The sequence below is a fragment of the Ptiloglossa arizonensis genome, chromosome 6, assembly GCF_051014685.1.
Source record: "Ptiloglossa arizonensis isolate GNS036 chromosome 6, iyPtiAriz1_principal, whole genome shotgun sequence".
Classification (NCBI taxonomy): domain Eukaryota; kingdom Metazoa; phylum Arthropoda; class Insecta; order Hymenoptera; family Colletidae; genus Ptiloglossa; species Ptiloglossa arizonensis.
Window position 1 is genome coordinate 20739297 of NC_135053.1, and position 25023 is coordinate 20764319.

Below are 25023 nucleotides of genomic sequence, written 5' to 3' on the forward strand. Positions count from 1 at the left end.
CGATTCAGGGCAGTCGATGGTGAATATTTCGTAAAATGGAGAGAGAACTCGATGACCCGCGAATAATGATATTTGAAAATCAGTATTTTCGAAAATATGGTGGAAAAATAAAAATATGATTTCGTGGCGATTGCATTGTAAAATGTTTTGTAAAATGTTTCTGAAACGATGGATATTCATTGCTAACCCATTTTACTAACTTTGTTTAATCTAAGTCGATTCTAATAATAATTTGCGTCATTTTACGATAAAGGAGAATGCGGAAGAGTGGAATTTGTCGGAATTTAAACGCACGACACTCGTACAGGACAATTCAAATGAATCGATTTGCTCGACCCATTGGAAAAAGTCACGTTCTTTATCGACGACACTCGTGTAGAAACAGGACTATCTTGTTTGTACAGGACACTTAAAAAAATCGACTTCTCGACTCTCTGAACACGTTTGGAGATTTCTTTCTCTTCTTCTTTACCGAAAGGAATATCGATATTCTCTTGAAAGTCTGAAATTTTATATTTCAACCTATGAGCGAAATCGATCCCCGATCAGCGACACTTTTATCCAAAAAATTCCAAGTGACCATTCACGTTTGATCGTTAAAATATAATTAACATTTTGTACTGTTAAAAAAAGAAACGAACATTAGCCATGAGTGTAGAGAAACAGAGAATTACCCAGTTGGCAAACAAGGAATGTATAAAAAAGCGTGAACGTAACGGACTTCTTTTTAGTATGTGCGATAAAGTTTAAAAGTGTGACAACGAACAAGTGTGTTGCAAAGCGTGGATCATTTCTAAATAGAAAAATACATGCGTAACATTGTTTCTAAACGGAAAAATACGTGTACGTAAATTTTCCTAAATAGAAAAATACACTCGTAACATTTTTTCTAAATAGAAAAATACACTCGTAACATTTTTTCAAAATAGAAAAATACATTTGTAACATTTTTTCTAAATAGAAAAATACGTGTGTAAAATCTTTTCTAAATACAAATCTCCACACAGAGAAAAAGAAGAATATAAAATCTTTCTAAATACAAATACTTCTTACATAGAAAAATATAAAATCTGTTTAAATGCAAATTTTTTCTCCATAGGAATATGTAAACTCCTTTCTAAATGTAAATTTTTTCTCCATAGGAAAATACAAAATCTTTTCTAAATGAAAATTTTTTCTCTATAGGAAATTATAAAATGTTTTCTAAATACAAATTTTTTCTCTATAGGAAAATACATTTTTTCTGAATATAAATTTTGCCTCCATAGGAAAATACAAAATCTTTTCTAAATATAAATTTTTTCCCCATAGAAAAATATAAACTCTTTTCTAAATATAAATTTTGTCTCCATAGAAAAATATAAACTCTTTTCTAAATATAAATTTCTTCTCCATAGAAAAATAGAAACTCTTCTCTAAATATAAATTTTTCCTCCACAGAAGAATATAAACTCTCTTCTAAATATAAATTTTTTCTCCGTAAGAAAAATATACAATATTTTCTAAATACGAATCTCTACAGAGAAAAATACACGCAGAAAATCTTTCTGAAAAACAAATATTTTTTACATAGAAAAATACATACACCAAATCTGTCCTAAATACAAAGTGAAAAAATTGTATCCACTTTCATCGCGCGGTACAATGCATCGACGTTCTGAAAAAATTCGAGTACATCCGCTCGTTCCTTCGACAAGGTATTCCTTGTCCACGGTTCCTCATCGACCTGTTCGTAATCAGGGTCCCTCTTAAGGTACGGCCAGTTTTGACGGAGCCTGTAGACACGCATGAATTTCACGGTGGAACGAGTCAGGAGGACTGTCTCCAGTTTGCGAATATCTGGCGGCTATCTCTTGGCTATCGGAGGGTCATCGCCTAGGTTGGCTATATAGGTATACATCAACCGTGTGTACACATATACACATCGGAGAGGGCTGCGGACTTTGGTGGGGAGAGAAGGTACAAGATGGAAAGAGAAAGGGAAGGAAAAGTCGTGGCGGACCGTTTGGTGGGGAGAGGAACCGGCGAGGAACAACGATGTACACCGAGGGCAGAGGATGGAGGTTAGGATAGCAAAAGGTGGGAGGCGGAGGCCGAAGAAGGTGGCGGCGGAAGGGTGGAAAGAGAGAAGACAGAGGATGAGGCCAGGTCTGGGCTACAAGCTGTCGGGCGACGATAGCATCGCCTATCGACCCCTAGGATCGCCCGAAGAGGTTTTCCATGTTCTTCTTCGTTATACGATCTTGTACGAGGAGCGCTGGTACGAGGGTGTGCAGGTAACAAACACCCCCAATTATGTCAGCCTGAATTAGTAGTGGTCCAACTATTTCGAACCTAACGAGTTGCCTCTGTCCCGCGCGGTCCGTATCTTGGGACGTTTCTTTCTGTCCATCCGTCCGTCCATCTTGCGCGTCGTTTCGTCCACCCCCACCACGCCACTCCCCCCCCGAACACACTTACCGCCTCCACCTCGACGGAACGATTTTTCATTTGTCCACGGCCGCCGCCACCGGTAGCCGTGGCCTCGAAAATAAATTTTTCCCCTCGACAACGAACCTCGCTTACGAGCTGTCACGGGACGGGCCGCGGTTACGCGCGACACGAGCGCTCGCTTGTTTCTGTAAGTGGCTTTTTCAATAAGTAACAAGCTCTTCGATGCCGGTCCCCGTGCCTGAGCAACGTTCGCCAGATACGTCTCTCCAACGGAACAGTTTCGACCTACCTTGCAACAAAGCGTGAACGAATCGGTGCAAAGGGGTGCTGACTTACCCTCGTGGTCCTCCAGAGATGAACATCGGTCGAGATTGTAATTAATTGATAATAGTCCGTTTATGAAGTATATCAAACCGTTGCACTTGAGACTTCTTCGTTACCAGAAACCGAGAAAATCGGTTATTGGTCTCTCGGTCACCTCGAGAAAATCCTTTCAGGTCAATCCTAGTCAAGTCGTAAAATTCATCTGGAATGGATAACATTTTTGTACACTTCGCATACGTGAGTTTACAGTTTACAAGGACGTCATGTTTCAATTCCAATTTGAATTCCAAACCGTGAAGTTTTCCCTGATCGGAAATAGTACACTGAATTAGGTGGCGATCGAGGACTTCTTCTCGAGTCCAAAGGGTTAAATGACACTCACCTGGTAAGATTTGAGAATTATTCTCGAGTAACGTGTTGACTATAGATTTTATAGAGGAGGGATTTCGCATCGTTCCGAAATGTGAAGTGTAACTATTCGATTAGGAATCTAATATGCTTGGGGTAACGAGGAAAGTTCAATTTGGATGATACCTAATTATGGTATTTAGTATGGTACCTAACTATGGTATTTACTATGGTACCTAATTATGGTATCGCGTGGGCACCTAACTATGGTGTTTACTATGGTACCTAACTATGACATTGACTATGGTACCTAACTATGGTACCTAATTATGGTATTGATTATGGCACCTAACCATGAAATTGACTGTGATACCTATCTATGGTATTGGCTATATCACCTAAGTATGGTATTTTCTATGGTACCTAACTATGGAATTGACTATGATACCTAACTATGGTATTTTACTATGGTACCTAATTATGGAATTGACTATGGTGCCTAACTGTGGTATTTTACTATGGTACCTAACTATGGTATTTACTGTGGTACCTAATTATGGCATTGACTATGGTGCCTAACTATGGTATTTACTATAGTACCTAATTATGGCTTTGACTATGGTACCTAACTATGGTATTTACTATGGTTCCTAATTATGATATTGGCTATGGTACATAACTATAGTATTGACTATGGTACCTAATTATGATATTGGCTGTGGTACCTAACTACGGTTCCAAATTTTAGAAATTTAGAAACTTTCGCAGTATTCTAACTCGTGGTCAGAATTAACCCAATATTCGAGGGTAAATTTCTACCCCTTAGAGTGTATTTAGACAGGAGAAGATATTGGTGTGTATATATTATTGATCGGTATTAAATATTGGTGTACGTGTTCTAGACACTCTCCAAGTTTTAGAATTTTTTTAATTTTCGAATTGAAGATCATCCCTTGTCGGTACAAGATACTAACGTAGAATGAATTTTCGAAAAATAGGAACGGATAAAAGGTACTATTTTTTGTAACTATCGTTGATACATCAGGGAGTGTGTTCGCTGTCGAGCTCAAACTGCCATAATCGACGATGAATATCATCATTTAATACACTATGCTTAGGCAATTACCTAAATAAAAAATAATCGATATATTTGTATCATCACATTCGGTGGTTCACTACGGAGGTTCGATGCAGTTATGCATTGGTGCATAACTTAGTGCACATCCCAGGATGAACTTATCGCTGGCCTCAACAGGTGCTCGGAGGATCCTTCATGGAAAGTCCAGCGCCTAATTGCATTATCGCGGTGCACGCGGAAGAAATGCACCACCATGTCTGTCTAAAACCTTCGGGGCAAGTTCTCACACCCGCTGCACCCTTTAAGGGGCTATTCTTGTCTAGAATGCGATTTTTTTCCTTTCCTTTCAGGATTTAAAAGAAAAAGAACCACGAACCTCTTTGCGTGCAAGTTCATGCACACACATTTACCAACATTTAAACCACACAAAATTAAAGTTTCAAACCGAAAGTGATAAAAATTACACGAACTATGTTTAACTGAAAATAGTATTACAAGGAAAGTGTCTTCAAACAAATCGCACGTTGTTTTATAAGACTATAACCATGCTGTGAAACATCAGAAATGAAAAATCTTGGTAAAGAAATTAAGGCGACATTTTGAAGTTTAAATACCGTTTCTTTTGTTTTCTTGAGTTTATAACGTACCAAAAAAATAGAAAAGAATATAGAAGAATAAAAGATTAAATAATACAAAAGAAATACGAACGAATAAATATAAAAGAATGAGCACATAAAGGAACAAGTAAAGTATATAAGAGAAATATCAGAAAAATTATTTCTGAAAAACCGTAGTTCGTGAAAATTTGAAATCAGTCAAGGTTCAAGGAATGAAGTTTCGAGAAAAACGCTCAAGTTGTCACTTATCGGTCCGCTGCAACTGTCACTCGTGGTTCTTAAATATTACCGATTCGAATATTAAAAATAAATATACCTTTTGAAATATATTAAAACAAAAAAACAATATATAAACGAATAAATATAAAAGAACGAAAACGTAAAGGAACAAATGAAATATAAGAGTAAATTAATACTTGGTATTAATATAAAAGTAAATTAACACTATGGTATTAATATAAGAGTAAATTAACACTATGGTATTTCATTTCTGAATGAGTAAACTAATACTATGGTATTTCATTTCTGAATGAGTAAGTTAGTACTATGGTATTTCATTTCTGATTGAGTAAATTAGTACTATAGTATTTCATTTCTGAATGAGTAAATTAGTACTATTGTATTAATTTCTGAATGAGTAAATTAGTACTATGGTATTTCATTTCTGAATGAGTATATTAATAACTATGGTATTTCATTTCTGAATGAGTATATTAATAACTATGGTATTTCATTTCTGAATGAGTAAATTAGTACTATGGTATTTCATTTCTGAATGAGTAAATTAATACTATGGTATTCATTTCTGAATGAGTAAATTAATGCTGTGGTACTTCATTTCTGAATGAGTAAATTAATACTATGGTATTTCATTTCTGAATGAGTAAATTAATACTATTGTATTTCAACTGTGAGTTGCATTCTTAATTATTACCAATTCCTCTCGCAGAGTGTATTGGAAAAAAAAAACATCAACGAAGAAGGATTCTTTTTTAATTCTAAAGAAGAACACCCTCGATAATAAGAGTCCCGAGGAGAGGGTTCGGGATCGGGGGACGCGTGTGTTGCGCCTCGGTGCCTAAGAACGGATGTAGACGTAGCGCCTTTAAAGAAACGGAGACGACAGCTCTTTAGGTACGGTGCCCCGGCGAACACGACTTTTCCCTTTCAGACAGACGATGCCATTTTACCCCTACTGCGCGACGCCGCTATAGAAGCAGAAAAGTCACCCCACCAATTTGTTGGCCGCCAGCAGCGGTGGACACTTTCAGTCGAACCGACTACCCTCGGTGCATATTTTTACTCGGTCCTGGTACCAAATGACAACCGTCTCTCGTATTCTCGTGTGTCGAAGGAAGGACTAAAAGGTTTTGCCTGCGGGAGGTGATCCCGGAGCAAGGTAGGCGGTTGGTTCTGCCTTTCATTGTGCAATCGGAACAGCGCCCCGTTGTATCGGTCTCTGCTCCGTCTGTTTCTCTCTTTCTCCTCGACACTCTGGCCTCTCGAAGCATCTCTCTCTCTCTCTTTCTCTCTTTTTCTCTTTCTCGCTTCGTTGTACACGCGTCCATGCTCGTCCGTTATCTGGTACCATTGTAGCCGTGTCCAGCCTTCAGCTGGTTTTCTTCCCGGGAAAGCTGGGAAAGCGTCTCGCGGAGGACGGGGATTACGGGGCAACACGTGTCACCCGCGTTTGTTCGAGTTTAAGGGCCGTGAAAACTTTTTACTCCGGATACCTTCCCCTTTGGAATTAACGACCCTTTGTTTATAACCGTGACCATTTACAACGGGCTCATTTCGACACATTTTTAAGAACAGTATCGGTTATTTACTAAGAAGTAAGAACCAGGCTTTGATATTTATCTGATAATTATTTGTAATGTCTCTGTGTAGTTTTTGTGACAATCCTTGGAATATGGTAATTTGTTTGTAACCGTGACGATTTATAACGGGCTCATTTCGACACTTTCTTGAGAACAGTATCGGTTATTTACTAAGAAGTAAGAACCAGGCTTTGATATTTATCTGGTAATTATTTGTAATATCTTTGTGTAGTTTTTGTAATAATCCTTGGAATTAATGGTAATTTGTTTGTAATCGTGGCAATTTACAATGGGGTCATTTCGAACATTTTTTAAAACAGTATCAATTATTTATTTCTTACCAGGCTTTGATATTTATGTGGAAATTATTTCTTATGTCTCTGTGTAGTTTTTGTAATATTCGTGTATGTGAAAATTTTTTGATAGAGATACTTTATCCTTGGAATTAATGGTAATTTATTTTTAACCGTGACAATTTACAACGGAATGATTTCGAACATTTTTAAGAACAGTATAGGTTATTTACTTCTTACCAAGCTTTGATAGTTATCTGGGAATTATTTGTTACGTCTTGGAATTGGAATTAATGGTACTTTGTTTATAACAGTGACAATTGACAGTAGTGTCATTTTGAACATTTTTCGAAACACTATCGGTGTTCTTTGGAGGTGTAGACGTTTTTAATTCCTACTAGACTTTAATATTTATCTGGGAATTATTTGTTATGTTGTCTTTGTGTAGTTTTTGCAATAACACATGTTTCTGCATTTGTTCGAGTTTGAGGGGGACATCACTCTGAGAAGTCAAGAAATGGGTAAATTTTGCGAATTTTTTTTCTAAGTTGTTACTAAATGAAAAATATAATCTTTTTTTGAGAATATAAATGTAACTTTCAGCTTAATCTTACAATTTTGCGAAAGTAAAAATTGTTAAAAATGGCGAAGTTATACGTTATTCTCAGAATCCCTTCTGGTGAAACACTGTTCGTTGACTGTCACAGTTGATAAGAACTGGGAAGTTTGAAATAAAAAAATGTTGTTGATTCATAAACTAGAAACTATTATCTAAAATATAGTTTACTATTTTTTTGAAAATTTTAGTAATTGTAGAAATGATCAAAGTTTGAAGAGATAACAATCATATCCATCCAAAGAAAACGAGTTTAAACGTTCATAAAAAATTAAATAATTAACACATTAAAAAAATCATACCCTATTGTAGAATACTCTATACAGAATATCTCCATAAAATTTGAAATAAATTGTATCTGTAGTTCTGGAGATTTCCTGTCGGCCAGTTTAAAAAATACATCTTTAAGAAAAACGTGAAACAAGTTTATTTATCGTTGCTACTTCGCTAAATGTTTGAATTTCAAAATATCTTTTTGACATAACATTTTACACACTTTAATTACACCATTTTGATGTGCAATTTATTAATCTTCGGTTGGTATTTTAAGTAAAACATCTTAAAGTGACAATAATTGCCTAGATCACATTAATTAACTCCTTGACTCGTTTAAACAAAATTTCCATTAACACCCCTCTCCACGAATTACTAGATTCTTACATAAGAATAATTTTGTCATTCGATAAAACTTCAACAAATTTTATCATTCAATAAAACTAATCAAACAGTATAGTACCAGATTGCTCAATAAATTTTATCATTCGATAAAACTATTATTTTTCACCAATCCCTACCAACACGACACCTCCACTACATTCTCCACAAACCTAAAAACATACCAAACCAAGAACTCACACACTAAAAACTAATTATCAATCCTATTCCCCCACATTAACCCCACAATTCAATATTCCACCCCCTCTCAAAGTTCCACTCATAAAGAACAAAACAAACCAAAAAACAAGCAAAATTCAGTCCAAACTCGCAACCAACGACCCTAATCGTCTTCTTAAACAACCATCGGACATCCTCCTAGTACAAAGGAGGTACTAGGTACGCTTCTCCAGCCCCTAAAAACCTCCCCGATTAACGTCCCGGTCAGCATTCTCAATTTACCCCTGTGCGACAATATTATTTCAGGTTCGTTCCATCGATGGCAACTTTCCGCGGTGTCTTCGACACTCCGATGCTGTTCCACTCGATGCAATGGAAACCCATTATTCCCATCGATCCATTACCATCGTCGAGGAGGTGCTACAAAGTAAACCATCCACCCCCTATTCCACCTCCATTCCCCCTCCACCACCCACGACACCCCACTTCGGAGCGTAATTGGATTCGCACGCGCGTTCCAGGAGCGTCTCGCGACGGGCTCCCGGTGCTCGTAGGTGGGGGAAACGACAAAACGTTCGCTCCTGCCGAAAACAGGATCGTTGAACGGTGCTGCCATCGGGGTGACCTGCGGTCACCTGTGCAACCAAGGTATCCCAGTCCGCCCACGCGTTACCTGTTCGACGTTGTCCCCGTGGATCCGCGAGACAATGCACTCGGGTACGCACACCACCGGGTAAACGTAAACGTGATCGCGACAGGAGGAGCTGTCCGCGCACTCGTGGACGCGGTCGTGGTGGGGAGGGGGGCAATCTTAAGTGCGCTGCTTTACAAGATAAGGAATTAAGTACGAATACCCCTTGGTGACCAGCAACCACCCAACGGATAAGATAAGGTTCGCGCGTACGTAGCCGCATACCAGAATCGGTTCGACCGGTATTCAGGTGAAATCGCACGATGGAAGAAACACAGCACCGGCTCCTCTTTCGACCGGTCTTTCATATCGATTTTAATGCCGGCACGCCGCTCGAGCTGCCGTCTCTCTTTATCGTCCCGTCCGCTTGATGAAATGGCCCGATGAGGGCCAGACTCCGCGCGGATAAGGGCCAGGGGCACTGTTTTGGATAAGATTGATTTAAATTACGAGAGGACCCGGGGATTCTTTTTTTTTTTTTTTTTGATAACGGTCCAAGGATTTTCGATAAAGGGCACCGTGTCGAGGGAGTTCTGGATGTTTCTCTGGTTCGTAGATAGCGGCTCGCGTGATCGGGGGATTATTAGGCCAGTCAGTTGTTTCTAATAGGTCGAGCGCGTGTTTCGTTTCGGTGGAACCTTGATACTCGTGGAGGGGCTATCGGAGTGGTTCGAGATAGCAACGAAACTGGGTGTGGGTTCGTTGGTGAATATCTCGGGCTGATGGAGTTACTGGTATTTGGGCTTGGAACGATTATTATTGGAGGTAGGCAGGGTTTGGATATAGTGGTGGTAAATGTTTGATGAACTTTGGTGAGAAATTAAGCTTTTTTTATTTTGACGAGGTTTTGCGGGGTGGTAGAGTAGGTGTTCTTTGTGGGATGGTTAGAATATTGGATGTAGATACTTTGGATGTGGATAGGATTGATGTAGACAGTGAGGTGTGTAGAATATTGAATGGAAATCATTTTAGAGATGTAAGTAATTGAAATTTACTATACTTGGATATATAGAGTATTGAATGGAGATCATTTTAGAGATGTAAGTAATTGAAATTTACTATACTTGGATATATAGAGTATTGAATGGAGATCATTTTAGAGGTAGAAATAGTCGAAGTTTAACATATCTGGATATGTAAAATATTGGATGTAGATAGATAGTGAAGTGTGTTCCTTGTAGGATGTGTAGAATATTGGATGTAGATATTTTGGTTATGGATAAGATTGATGTAGATAGTGAGGTGTGTAGGATATTGAATGGAGATTATTTTAGAGATGTAAGTAATTGAAATTTAATATATTTGGATATGTAAAGTATTGAATGGAGATCATTTTAAAGGTAGAAATAATTGAAGTTTAATATATCTGGATATGTAAAATATTGTTGTGGATAGATAGTGAGATGTGTTCCTTGTAGGATGTGTAGAATATTGGACGTAGATACTTTGGATGTGGATAAGATTGATGTAGATAGTGAGATGTGTAGAATATTGAATGGAGATCATTTCAGGAATATAAATAATCGAAATTTAACATACCTGGATATGTAAAGTATTGAATAGAGATCATTTTAGAGGTATGAATAATCGAAGATTAACATATCTGGATACGTAAGATATTGGATGTGGATAACAGTTTCAAGGATATAAATAATCGAAACTTAACGTACTTTTGAATTATACGATGTGCGAATTAACGTATATATGTAAAAAAATCATACGAAACGTTAAAAATAAACGAGAATATACTCGTGTACAACATTAAACAACGGCATTTCGAAATCTACGACCAAATGTATTCTTTTGTTCGCGAGAGAAGAATGGTACGTTTGCGAACGAAAGAGAAAAATTATACAACCGCGAGCTTTTATACCATTTGCGCCACCGTGAGTTTTACGAAAGACAGATATTCGTAGCATAGAGGGTGATAAGTTAGAGTAAGATTCAGGATGCTAGGAAATCGTCCATAGATTAGATACGTGCGTTACAAAATTAATCTTAAACATTTAATAACGACAGATCTCATCGAAATATTTCCTTTGCTTACGATAATTAAACAAAAATAGCGGGTGGAAAATATTTTTATCCAAGATGAAAGCTAAATCGCGATTAATTTAATTTATCCACGAGAGACAAATATTTCTCGAAAATTCCATCGATTTATTCGAAACGTTTATTCGATATCACGTTTTCCTAAAATTTCGAATTTTAACTTTCCTTCGACTAGTAACGAATAAAAAAAAAATTTATTCTTTGTTCAATTTTATCCGAATAATTTGGAAACTGAATTTAATTTATCTACAAAAGAAAAATATTTCTCAAAAATTCCATCGATTTATTCCATCGTTTATACGATCTCACACTATCCTAAAATTTCGAATTTTAACTTTCCTTCGACGAAAGAATAAATAACGAACAGAAAAGAAACTTATACTTGGTTACTTCCTCGAAATATTTATCCGAATAATTTAAAAGCTAAATTTACTTCGTCTACAAGAGACGAAATATTTCTAAAAAAATTCCATCGATTTCACACTACTAAAAAATTTCAAATTTTAACATTCCTTCGACGAAAGAGTAAGAAACGTATCCTTTGCTCATTATCACTAAACTTTAACCCGGACACAAATTTCGTCCGATAGTTACGCATTTATGCGAGGTGGGTACAAGTGGAGCGATTCCAGCGACAATTGACGCTCACCGTCTGTAACGTTGACAATCGTGGACCGCAAAACGGGGCGACGACGTCGACGAGCCGATCAAAGAACGCGATCAAATCGCTCGCAAGAACGCAGTCGTTGGATCGCATAATGGCCGCGCTCCGAGTACCGGAGCAGCTGTAAACAAATCGTAAAAAGAGCGGAAAGCCGTGCTTTCGTTCGGTGCCGCGTCTCGCTATTCAGGATCCGTAATAGTCTCGAACGCCCGGAGAGGGACCCTTATAAAGTCGCTCTTCGTTTCGCTGACTACTCCTTTTTAACGCGACGTCGCGATCGTTACGGCCGTAAAAAGTCGAATCGTTTCGGGAACGAGAATTCTCATTCAGGGGCCGACGCCCTCGGCGATCCGCGAGGGGTGGCGGCCGCGAATGGGCAACCACCGAAGGAAACGTTCGTTGTACCGGTAGATTAGAGTAAATGATCCCCGGGAACGATATCGACAGGCTCGTTGTTCCACACGATCATTTGATCCCTTCGTTGGCAAAATTTTATTAACTGGCCTCTCCAACGAAAAGGGAAATTTTTCTCGAATCTACCGACGTAATTGTCCAATAAGAGAAGCGCGGGGCCGATTATTATGCGACGATAATGTCGAGCAAGGGCTTATTACCAGCTACTGCCAGGCGGAAAAGTTCCACGAAAAATGCAAATTCGCTCCGCGAGAAACCGTGGAAGTTTTAATTAAGAAATAAACTTTATCAATGGACGGGTGAACCGAAAGCTGCCACGGTGTCGGCGTACAAGTTGGATACGGAAAGTGTTTTTAAATGGCTGGGATTGCAAGTTTCGATGTTGCTCTTTCTTTTTTATGGATATATGGTTTTTTTATAACTGGAAGCCTTCTTGCGGAGAAATTGAAATCGCTTCATGAACGACTATCAAACTAGAGCCGATTAACGCTCTAGAATCAACTATCAAACTAGAGCTAACTGTCAAAGTAGAGCCGACTGTCGCTCTAGAGTCAACTATCAAACTAGAAATAACTAGAAAGTTAGAGTTACTGTCGCTCTAGAGCCAACTATTAAACTAGAGCCAACTTTCACTTTAGAGCCAATTGGCGCTCTAGAGACAATTATCAAACTAGAGCCAACTGTCGCTTTAGAGTCAACTATTAAACTAGAGCCAACTGTCACTTTAGAACCAACTGATGCTCTGGAGACAACTATCAAACTAGAGCTAACTATCAAACTAGAGCCAAGTGTCGCTTTAGAGTCAACTATTAAATTAGAGCCAACTGTCGCTCTGCAACCAACTATAAAAATAGAGCTAATTATCAAACTAGAGCGAACTGTCCCCTTAGAGTCAACTATTGAACTAGAGCCAAGTGTCGCTTTAGAGTCAACTATTAAACTAGAGTAAACTGTCGCTCTAGAGCCAACTATCAAACTTGAGAGAGCTCTCAAACTATTGAACTAGAGTGAATAATCCCTCTAGCCTAGATCGAGACGGTTACTTTGGAATAACAGTTTCCCGAACAATAATATTAATATAATACAAAGAGCGTCTCGATCGGTTCGAAGCGATTAAAATATTAACGCGTTCGTTTCGTCCGTCTCGGGAGCAGATCGATCGAAATTAAGACTAATTTCCACCTCTCGATGGTCACCGCGTTCCTTATCAATTTACGACACCCGTGGTCTTGCGTTTTCCTTCCGTCTATCTCGGAGCGGTTCGATCGGGGCGGAATTAATTTTTCATATGAACGGCTGCACGTACGTTTCCCGCGCATACCTTCGCGCATATTTTAGCGTCTTCTACCGTCGAATAAAACCGCTACACGCGTGACTGAAATATCTTATCCGCGGCTCGCCCTAATCCAGTATCAATAGAGCCGCGGCTGCAGCGCCGGGTAATGAAAGTTAAATATCACCCCGTCCGTCGATTGTGCGAGGCGAAGTGGTCGAATCAATGTTTCACGGATATTCGTGCCGCGAGGCGTCCTTCTAGGATTAATTAACTATCGCTTCCGCGAGGAGAGCCACCCTGGTAAACACCTGTCGTGTATTTTAAGCACGAATCGTAAATAACCGATTCCCCTGCTTCAATATTGATACGACCTGTCTTCCGAGCTGATCGAACGAGAACAAATTGAGATCCAACAACGGACTGTCGTTTCAAAAATAATAAAGCGCACGGTTTCTTATTTCTCATTGACGTCAATCTATCGCAGAATGTTCGAATTCTCCAAATAATTGAAAATTCAGAGTTTTAGGAGAGCGACGAGCAAAATTTTCTAACATATTCGCAACGAACCGATTTCAACTGTCGCTCTAGAGCTAACTAGAAGACTAGAGTCAACTATCGAGCTAGAGTCAACTGTCGCTCTAGAGCTAACTATCAGACTAGAGTCAACTATCGAACTAGAGCCAACTGTTGCTCTAGAGCCAATTATTAGACTAGAGTCAACTGTTGTTCTACAACCAACTCTCAAACTAGAGCTAACTATCAGACTAGAGCTAACTATTGAACTAGAGCCAACTGTCGCTCTAGAACCAACTATCAGACTAGAGCTAACTATCGAACTATAGCCAACTGCCGTTCTAGAGCCAACTATCAAACTAGAGCTAACTATCAAACTAGATTTCATATTCAATGTATCGCGAAAAGACAATATCGAATGCTTGTAAACGACAAGAATTAATTCCAGCACGAAAGGATTGATTTAAAGACCTATGATAATCTACTCGATGAAGACCTGTGTCTACATTTTTCGTTATTCAATCTGGAGGATTACTGAAACGTTTCCAAGACTCTTTGTCACAACTGTATGCACAACGATTCGGTTTTAAAATTCGGGAAAATAACTCAACCGTCCCGTGGAATAATCGAATACTGCGAACGACGATTCGTCACACGCTATACATAAATAATACGCGACGAAACGATGTCCCGTCTGGACGTCCAGAATCGAACGACTCCACTACGTTCGGAATTATTACCCCAACGGTGGAACACCGTCTCCGCGGTGGCATCGAGAAAAGGGACATATTGGACACCGAATTACAATACAAAAGGACGTTCAACAGCTGCCTCGGCGGAACGTCGACCACCATGATCATCGATACACGTTTGTTCGCTACGAGGACAATATCGCTACCGCGTTCCCCGTGAACGAAACAGATGCTCCCGCGATGTGTATTTGTCTCTCGCCGCGTACAACCATAATCGGTGGGTCCCTTTCTTACGCGGGCCGATTAATCATCCATCCACGGTAAGTGTCGGTGACCGGCCCGTTAGCATGGTGGGGGTACCCTGTGACCGTGCAACGGCCCCATAAACGCCCCGTAAACGTTTGACGAACCCCGTATCAAAATATTTGTACACAATCGTCCGGCGTGAAACCGAATCGCGTTAACGGAGGGAGGAGCTCCTAAATCTGCGGCGAAAAGGGGCCCGAGGAAGGCCCAGTGGGCCTCACGAGAGGCTCGATTATCTCGTAAAATACGCCCGACAGCCCGAGTCCTTAGTTATTACCGGAAGCGGCTCGGGGCCTCACCGAGCTTACGCGCGGCGCTCACGGGCCCCCACATAGACCGGGAAAGTCCCAATGCGTGGGTAAACACGCGTTAGTTACGTGACCGGTCTTTATCGCGCGAGTCCTTTAAGACGCGAGGGCCTGATTCGAAATAAATCGAGGTAGCCCGTTCCTTTCCGGTCGTTCGTTAAGCCTATTACAGCCACCCTTGCTTCCCTCTCCAACCCAGCTGGGGGGAGGGGAGAATGGGACTTAAAGGGGGCCCCATTCAGCGACACCGTGCGCGACTCGCGAGCATCCGTAATCCCTGTGCGTGTGTATTTACAAGCTACGAAAAGCCCCGCGCATAATACGACCGGCCACGATACTCGTCGGGCCCACCGGGACCGTCGAAGATCGCTTTTCTCTTTTCTTACTCGCCCCTCCACTGTGTATATATACATATACGTGTGTGTGTTCCTTTTACTCGTCTTTTTTTCCTCTCTCTCTCTGTCTCTGTCTCTCTCTCCCTGTTCGTCTTTACTCAACTTCAAGAAACAGCAACGGTAGAGGGGAGGGGAGGGAGCACCAAGCAAAGGAGGAAAGGGGGGAGATCGAGGAACGACCAAGCAGGTCCAGGTTCCGGGAATGGAAGGACTGTTTCTCTTCATTCAGGATCCAGGACGCGACTCCCGAAGGGCCCCGGGTCGAGCTACCTGTTCCTACGCCCGGTCAGCTCCCCCCCTACCCATCTCTACCCCCTTTTCTCTCGTTGGACGAGATGGCCGTGCCGCGGTCATCAGTCATCCCGGATCGCTTTTCTCGTACATCATGCTGCGTTGAATCCTGGAACGAAACCGTCCGGGAGGGCCCCCATTATTCGTCATTACACGGTCACTCGTGAAAACAGATTTCGAATGACTTCGCCCGCCGCAGCAGCAGCAGCAGCAGCAGCCGCTTCTCTTCTTCTCTCGCCACGGTCACGGCCCTTTCTCCCTTTCGGCCCCTGGCGAGAGAGAGAGTGGGCTCCGGGCGGGGGGTGGGGGGAGAGGTGACTGCGCTCGTGTTTCACATTCACACGGCGCATTCACGGGGCCTCGCCTTTCGAGGAAGCTTCTAGCCGGAGAATTTTTGCGGTGGCCCGACGCGTCAATATTTGGAATCCGCTTGTCCGACGGAATGATCGAGCGCCGGATCCTACGTATTGCCCTTTCGTGGGATCACCGATCCCCCGGCAGGACGTTGGGAATTACGCGAGCGAGACTACTCGATAATGGCGTGGGACGGGGAACACTTTTCGAGGTTAGGTACACCCCGTGGACCGAGATTCCGGGCGGGAGGTGTCCAGAAGATTTCTATAGGTCGAAGTGACCATCTTTTGCGGAAGCTTCGATTTTTAGTTTTACTAGGTTTGAAAATTAATGGAATTCGGTCCAGAATTGTGGACATGTATACAGTCCAGCTTTGAAAATTAATGGAATTCGGTAGTTTGGAAAGTAATTTCGAGAATCTTTCATTGTTGCATATTATTGATTGGAAACGTATAGAAATATTGTATATACATGTGTATATACGTGTGTATTTTTAGAATTGTTTGTAGAAAAATTATTTTGAATGTGTGTGTGTGTAATCTTAGAGTAGCTTGTAGGTTAGGGAGAAGATAGTGTTTTCTAGTGACTTTTGGAGGTTAGGTACACCTGGGGACCAAAATTCAGAGTACGAGTAGAGAAGGGATGTCGAGAAGATTTTTTACAGAGGCTTCGATTTTTATTTTTACTAAATTTTTGTCTAGCTTCGAGAATTAATGTAATAATTAGTTCTGTGGTTTGGAAAGTAATTTTACGTATTATTGATTGGAAACGTAAAGTATATATATGTGTATTCTTCGAGTGGTTTATAGGTTAGGTAGAAGATAGTGTTTTTTGAAGAAAGTATAGTATTTTATATAATAAGAATAAGTATAAGTATAGTATTTTATATGTGTATGTATATTACATATTGTGATTCTTCTTCAACGTACTTCTTGTTGCACTTCTTCTAAAAAAATTTTTCCATAGGTTAGAAGTGACCAACGTAAAAGTCACCATCTTGAATATTTGAAATCTTCCTTCGGTTCGCTCGTCGGTAATTTATTTTCCAAGATTGCTCCCTTCGCATCGCTTGAAGTCAACGGCGGCGACCGATCGTCGCACGAAGTACGAAGATTCTCCGAAGTCAGCCGGCGACTTCAAAGACCTTGGAAAAAAAACCCGCGTTCTTGAAGACCGTGTTCTTCAAAAGCGCGTACTTCGAGGGACAACTCCGAATGCAAAACTCGTGTGTCTACCACTACTCTGTGGTATGTCGTATCGTGTCCCTTGCACGATAGAAGTTACCGTCGGTAGCATAAACCATAGTCCTAATAGCAAACAGTGCCTGACGAAAGGTTCGATAACGAGACACTCGATAGGACAATACTCTATAAAAATTCTCTCTTGCGAGTAACTCGATTCGTTGATCGAAGAAGTTAAACTGAAGAGAAGTTAAACTGATAGAAAATTCAACGTAATAGTAAAATACTCGGAAGGATAGTATTTTCTACTAATATTAACTCGTATCGTTAGTGCCGTTGGAAAAGTAAAACTCAACAAAAATTTAGTAATGATCTCGATAACAGAACACTCGAAAGGATAGGTTTAATAATATTGAGTCAACTCGTGTCTTAGACAAAATTAAGGATATGATTTTAAATATCGTATACATTAAATATTAATTAACAAATATTTGTATATTAAATATTAAATATTAAATATCAGATATTAAATATTAAATATTAAATATCAGATATTAAATATTAAATATTAAATATACAATAAATATTAATCAACAAATATCTATACATACATATATAAATATACACACACATACCCACCCACTAATATATCGTCTACCCCCAAACTGACTTCCTCGTTTGATAATTCGAATCGATCAACATTCGACAACGTTGCATATGTATCGTCGACCCCTGATACGCCATTACGAAACTAAACCTTGGTCAATCGAGTCACTTACGAACACAATTGATACCTTACGAATCGACTGGTTGGTAAAGCGTATCAACCAATTGCCACCGTGTATCCGAGTCGTACTCGTCAGCGTCCCCGTTGCGTTATATTAATATCACGGCCGATCCAATCGGGATCCTTGCCACGGTCCTTTCAATTTAAGCTTCCCGTGCACTTGGCCGCGACATTATACCGGGTAACGACAGCAGGGAGGATCCGGGATCTCTGGACGTAATTGGAGCGCGGCGAAGGTCCGTTCCGTATAAGTTTCGGAATCGTAGCAAGCCAATGCCCAGTCTAATCACAAGTTGGCGCGGAGGGCACGCGTCGAGCTGATGGGTTCATTAGGCGTCGAGACGCCGGCCGCATCCAGATCTTAGTTTTCTGCCGGTAATGGCTGGCTCCTCGTTGGTCGCTGGCCTCGCGGGATTGCTACGGCTTGTACGCGACCGGATTGCTTATCGCGTCGAGCGATCGAACACGGGAGGGATGAAACGATGGAAATATCCACGCGAGATGATCGAGACCGATTGCCCGGGCGGTTGATTCGCGAACGCGTTAGATTGGCTCACCGGTAAGTGCACCGGTGTGTTTATACTCGTCGAGTTATGTTTCATAAACACAGAGGTGACCAAAGCTTCGGTTTGCTCTGTGGTAGACGTTCACCGGTACACCGGTGTGTTTATACTCATTGAATTATGTTTGATAAACACAGAGGTGACCAAAGCTTCGGTTTGGTCTGTGGTAGACGTTCGAAAGAAAACGGATCGTGACTTTGGAGGAATTTTATACTCGATACTCGATGAAACGATTAGTACAACGGGTGTACGTTTTCATGGTACGCAATAAGGAGTAATATTTGTGTCGTTTTAACGAGGAGTTTCGTCAGAATCATGTGTATTGTGTATGGATAAGTATGAAGACGATGGGGACCATGCTAGAACTTGTGTGTCAGCTTCATGGGTAGGATTAAAATATTATTTTGTACAAACTTGTGGGACGAGTTGTATAGAATAATTTCGAGGTGTGATTATAGTACGTGGATAGGTTTGAAGACAATGGGGACAATGCTAGAACTGGTGTGTTAGCTTCATGGGTAAGATTAGAATATCATTTTGTACGAACTTGTGGGACGAGTTAATGTATCGAATAATTTCGAGGAATGTATATAGTACGTAGATAAGTTTGAAGACAATGGGAATGATCAATAGGGACGATGCTAGAACTGGTGTGTTAGCTTCGTGGGTAATATTAGAATATTATTTGTACGAACTTGTGGGACGAGTCAATGTATCGAATAATTTCGAGGTGTTGATTGTTACACAGAGCGTAATTGACCCGAGAGTAAATATTTTTACCCATGGAGACTGTCCTCGAAAGATGGACCAGTTACTCCGAGTCGAATATCTCTGGTAGTGATGGATCGTAGAGAGTACCATGGTTCGTGGTCTCTGATCGATGGGGTCAGAGACACCCAACCTGGCTACTCGAGAGAGTTACAGGGATTATCCTCCAGTTTCTGCTTCATCTAGTTCGTATCCTTGGTAGAATTGATTGTTAAATTTCGATAGAAAAGAACACTCAAGAGTCCTCGCAATGGTTGGAGATTAGGATCTAGGGTCCTCCGTGACGCGAGAAGAGTGTCCTCTTCTTGTTCCAACAGGGGTTCAAGACTTCTGGGTCATTGATTTAATCGAGATTTCGTTACCCCGTTTACAAGTATACACCGTCACGATAAATTATTAATCGCGAAACGACTCCGTGTAGAATCTCATTCTGCTCGAAATCTTCGGTGCTCGAAATCTTAATTGAATCGATGACTCGAAGATCGTAGACCATTCTTGCGAGTCAGTACCCTTGAGTAGAGGTGATTCTCAGAAGAGAGGTCATCTTCGTTGGCAAGATTCATCGTTTCGTCGAAGTCAGAACTTCGCGCAACGAAGGTTTGAATTCGAGTGAATAATTGGCGGGAAATTCGTTTGTATCGAGTTTGTCACGTTCGATCGTAATGATTCGTGGATTAAGCGTGAAGCTGAATGATGTCGCGAATCACGGCGGAAGATTCGATATACAACGCTAAACGAATCGAATTTTTAAATTCCCAATCGGCGAAGAATCGAACCGAATAAAATACTGTCGCTAGATGAGACAACGAACGATGGACGTTTAAAGAATAAACGAACAATGGGTTAGTCTCCGAGGCGGGGAAATTCGTCCAATAATGGCTTATCTTCGATTAATCGAACGATGACGGACGAACGTTTTCGGCCGGCTCGCGAGCAACGATTGGCAAGCCAATAATTGCACTATTTTTCCCCTCTAATTTATTTAATTACCGTTGGACTAGAGAAGCCTCGGCACTCGTCATTCGTCGACTTGGTCCCGTAATTGGGAAAACCATTAAGAGTTCTCTCTCTTTCTTGCTCGTTTCTCGCCGCCCTTTAAACTCCTTAATGAATTGAGCCTAACTGCGATTATACCATCTCGCTGGTAACGCCTCGCCTTTGAAGGGACGCGAACCCTCCGAGATTCGACATTTAATTTTCTCGCACCTCGTCGTCGTCTTCTTTTCACGGCTGTAAAGTACTCTCGGTGGCTGCTCGAGAATTTAGCAATATACCTCCCGCCCCTAAAAATATATCGCGGCTGCCAGCTCTGGATAAATAGCCCGGAAAATTTCACGTTGCCCTCGCCGGAGTCACCCTTATCTGTTCCACTTTCGTTCGAACGGTCGCGAAATTATTCCGACGGTACTCGTCGGTTCGTGTTTGCGATTCTTCGGACAGAGGGGCCTGTTGCTTTCATCGTGAAGGTCGAGAGATTCCGATTGAGACGAAGAACTGTGGAATTTCGAGGAGATATTCTTCACGTCGATCGAGACGACTGTGAAAACCTAGTTGCGGACATTTTTTATATTATGGGACTATTTCTCGGATAGAGGGGCCTGTTGCTTTCATCGTGAAGGTCGAGAGGTTGCGATTGAGACGAAGAATAGTGGAATTTCGAGGAGATATTCTTCACGTCGATAGAGACGACTGCACAAACTTAACTGGTGGACATTTTTGATATTATGGGACTATTCTTCAGACAGAGGGGCCTGTTGCTTTCATCGTGAAGGTCGAGAGGTTGCGATTGAGACGAAGAACAGTGGAATTTCGAGGAGATATTCTTCACGTCGATAGAGACGACTGCACAAACTTAACTGGTGGACATTTTTGATATTATGGGACTATTCTTCAGGCAGAGGGGCCTGTTGCTTTCATCGTGAAGGTCGAGAGATTGCGATTATGACGAAAGACAGTGGAATTTCGAGGAGATATTCTTCACGTCGATCGAGAGGACTGTGCAAACTTAGTTGCGGACATTTTTTATATTATGGGACTATTTCTCGGACAGAGGGGCCTGTTGCTTTCATCGTAAAGGTCGAGAGATTGCGATTGAGACGAAAGACAGTGGAATTTCGAGGAGACATTTTTTATGTTGATCGAGATGACTGTGAAAACTTAGTTGAGGACATTTTTTATGTTATGGAACTATTCCTCGGAGAGGGACATTGTTACTTTCATCGTGTAGATCAAGGGAGGTAATTCGATTAAGACAAAGAACAGTGGAATTTCGAAGAGTAATTTTTCATGTCGATCGAGACGAGTGTAAAGTTAAGTGCTGGCCATTTTTAACATTATAGAACCATTATTCGGACAGAGACACTGTTGCTTTCATCGTGAAGGTCAGGAGATTGCGATTAAGACGAAGAATAGTGGAATTTCGAAGAGTAATTTTTCACATTAATGATCGAGACGACTGTGCAAACTTAAGTGGTGGACTTTTTTGATATTATGGAACTATTCCTCGAACAGGGGCACTGTTGCTTTCATCGTGTAGATCAAGAGAATCATTGTGATCAAAATGAAGCAAAAGTGGAACATGAGAAGTAATCTTTCACGTTCGATTAAGACAAATGTGCCAATGTGAATGTAAATTTGTTGTATTACAAAACTATTCCTCGGACAAAATCACTGTTGCTCTCATCGTGTAGATCAAGAGAATCATTGCGATCAAAACTAAGAAAAGTGTAACAAGAGAAGTAATCTTTCACGTTCGATTAAGACAAATGTACCAATGTGAATGTAAATTTCGTGTATTACGAAACTATTCCTCGAACATAATCACTGTTGCTCTCATCGTGTAGACGAAGGTAGTCACCGCGATCGAAACGTGAAATAGTGTAATTCGACACGAAAAATAACTCACCATCGCGTTCGTAAACGTTGATCGAAACCCCCGAGTAGATACGCTGTAAAAAGCACGTAAAATGGATCGCGGTTCGTTAAATTTTCCAACACCCTCACCAATTACCGAGCTCCGGGCGCGAGCTGGGTAAAACCGGTCCGGGATAAGAGACGACGCCCCGCGTCCGAAAAATATTCGACGCAGGGTGACGCGTCGCGCAAATAAAATCGAAAGGAGGCTTACCCCGGCGAGAGGTTCCTCGTCGTCGTCGTATCGCGATCGCGATCGATCTGGATCGCGGCGTAGTTCCCCGAAAAATGTCCCGACAGGATCTCCGCGGGATCCACCATCACCCAGGACCCCGATACAAGCCCTATCTGGCCGACGGGCGACGAATAGGCACACGGCTAGTGTTTATGCGACAGAGGAAGAGGAATCGGTGGAATAAAAACAGAACGAACCGAACGAAACCAAAAACGAGGGAAAAAAGGCGGAAAACCTTCTCCTACGGGATTTCGGTACGGGGGTGTGGGGTGTAGGCGGAGGGTGACGCGGCGTGGTGGGACGCGGAAGGAAAAATAAAAAGGGAAAAACGGTAGAAAACAAAGGTGTATGTACGGTCGGCCGTGCCGAAAATCGGTCGGACGATCGGGTCTGGTAGCCGTCGGAGCGGCAAGCGACGCCCCGGCGGAATAAATAATTCGCTCGTATGCACGGGCAACGGTACAGAGGGAAAGAGAGAGGATCCTCCGCGTACTCTCATATACGCGTACACATAGACACGGTATAATACGTAGGTGAACGAACGTAGGGAACGGTATAGCGATTTCATTGCCGGCGCAGAGTGGCGTTTGACCGACGTGTGATATGCAGCGACGAGCCGTGATGGAGGCGGCGGTTCCAGGCGAGCAGGTGGTGTGCGCTGGGGTGGCGTGTGACGCCACCCAGCGTTACACCCTGGCCCCGTTGCCCCGCTGCTCTCCGTCCTCTCTTTTTCGTTCATCGACGTACCCGGTTCCACCTAAACCCGGCCGATTCCCTCATACCAATTCGGTTCCCTCCGCTGGACCGCTCTCTCGTCGTTGCAGCAGCCCTTTCAAACGGCCGATGCAATATTCAGCGGCTCTTGGCAGTCGCCCGTTGGGGGAGGCTCGCTAGGGTGGCTGGTCCTCCACCACCACCACCACCCCCTCCCTACCTCCCCCTGCCCGCCACCCCGCTGCGCGTCCACCCACCCCGAAAAAAAGAGCCCCACGTGGTCGGAGCCTCCGACCGTCAAATTGGCGCCGCTGTCCATCAACCGGTGCGCGAGCGATCGTCTCTCTTTCCCTCGTTTCGGCACTTCCGAGCGTCTCTCTTCTCTCCGCGTGCTCTCGTCTCGCTCCTTTTTGCTCCCCTTTTCCGCGTCCGCCATTCGACCACCGACCGTCCATGCGAGCTCCGAGTAGGTGGTAACGAGACGGGTGGGGGAGGCTCGAGAGAGAGATTCTCGGTGACTTTTTCCACTGCCTCCTTTTTAGCCGTCTAGGTGCATACACGCGAGAGAGAGAAATAAAGAGAGAGAGAGAGAGAGAGAGAGGGAGGGAGAGGGAGTCACCGCTAGGTCGCGCGTGTGTCGCGAGGAGTCTTCGCGATCAGAACTCTCGTATACGTAGTTTAGGGGAGTTTGGAAGAAGTTATGCAAAGTGTGTTTATAGCATTCGTAGGTTGATGGAATTTAGAGGGTGATTCGACTGGAAGATAGTAGCGAAGATGGTTCGTGAGAAGGTAGAGTAGTGCCTATATCTTCGCTATAGTTACTGTTCATGAGTTCTAGTATCATAGGCAAATGAACAGTAGAGTGACTATAGAAGCTCTATATTCTATATAGAGACAATGTGACTATAGAGTTCGTAAGGTGATCGAGTTTAGAGGGTGATTCGACTAGAAGATAGTAGTGAAGATGGTTCGTGAGAAGGTAGACTAGTGCATATATCTTCACTATACTTACTGTTCATGAGTTCTAGTATCATAGGAAACTGTGACTATAGCGTTCGTAAGTTGATCGACTTTAGAGGGTGATTCGACTAGAAAATAGTAGCGAAGATGATCTGTGAGAGGGTAGAGTAATGTCTATATCTTCGCTATAGTTACTGTTTACGAGTTCTAGTATCATAAGCAAATGTGACTGTAGTTGTGACTAGAGTTCGAAAGTTGATAGAGTTTAGAGGGTGATTCGACTAGAAGATAGTAGCGAAGATGCTTCGTGAGAAGGTAGAGTAGTGCCTATATCTTTGCTATAATTACTGTTCACGAGTTCTAGTATCATAGGCAAATGTGACTATCGTTGTGACTAGAATTCGAAAGTTGATCGAGTTTACAGGGTGATTTGACTAGAAGATATTAGCGAAGATGATCTGTGAGAGGGTAGAGTAGTGCCAATATCTTTGCTATAGCTACTTTTCACGAGTTCTAGTATCATAGCCAAATGTGACTATAGAGTTCGAGAGGTGATCGAGTTTAGAGGGTGATTCATCTGGGG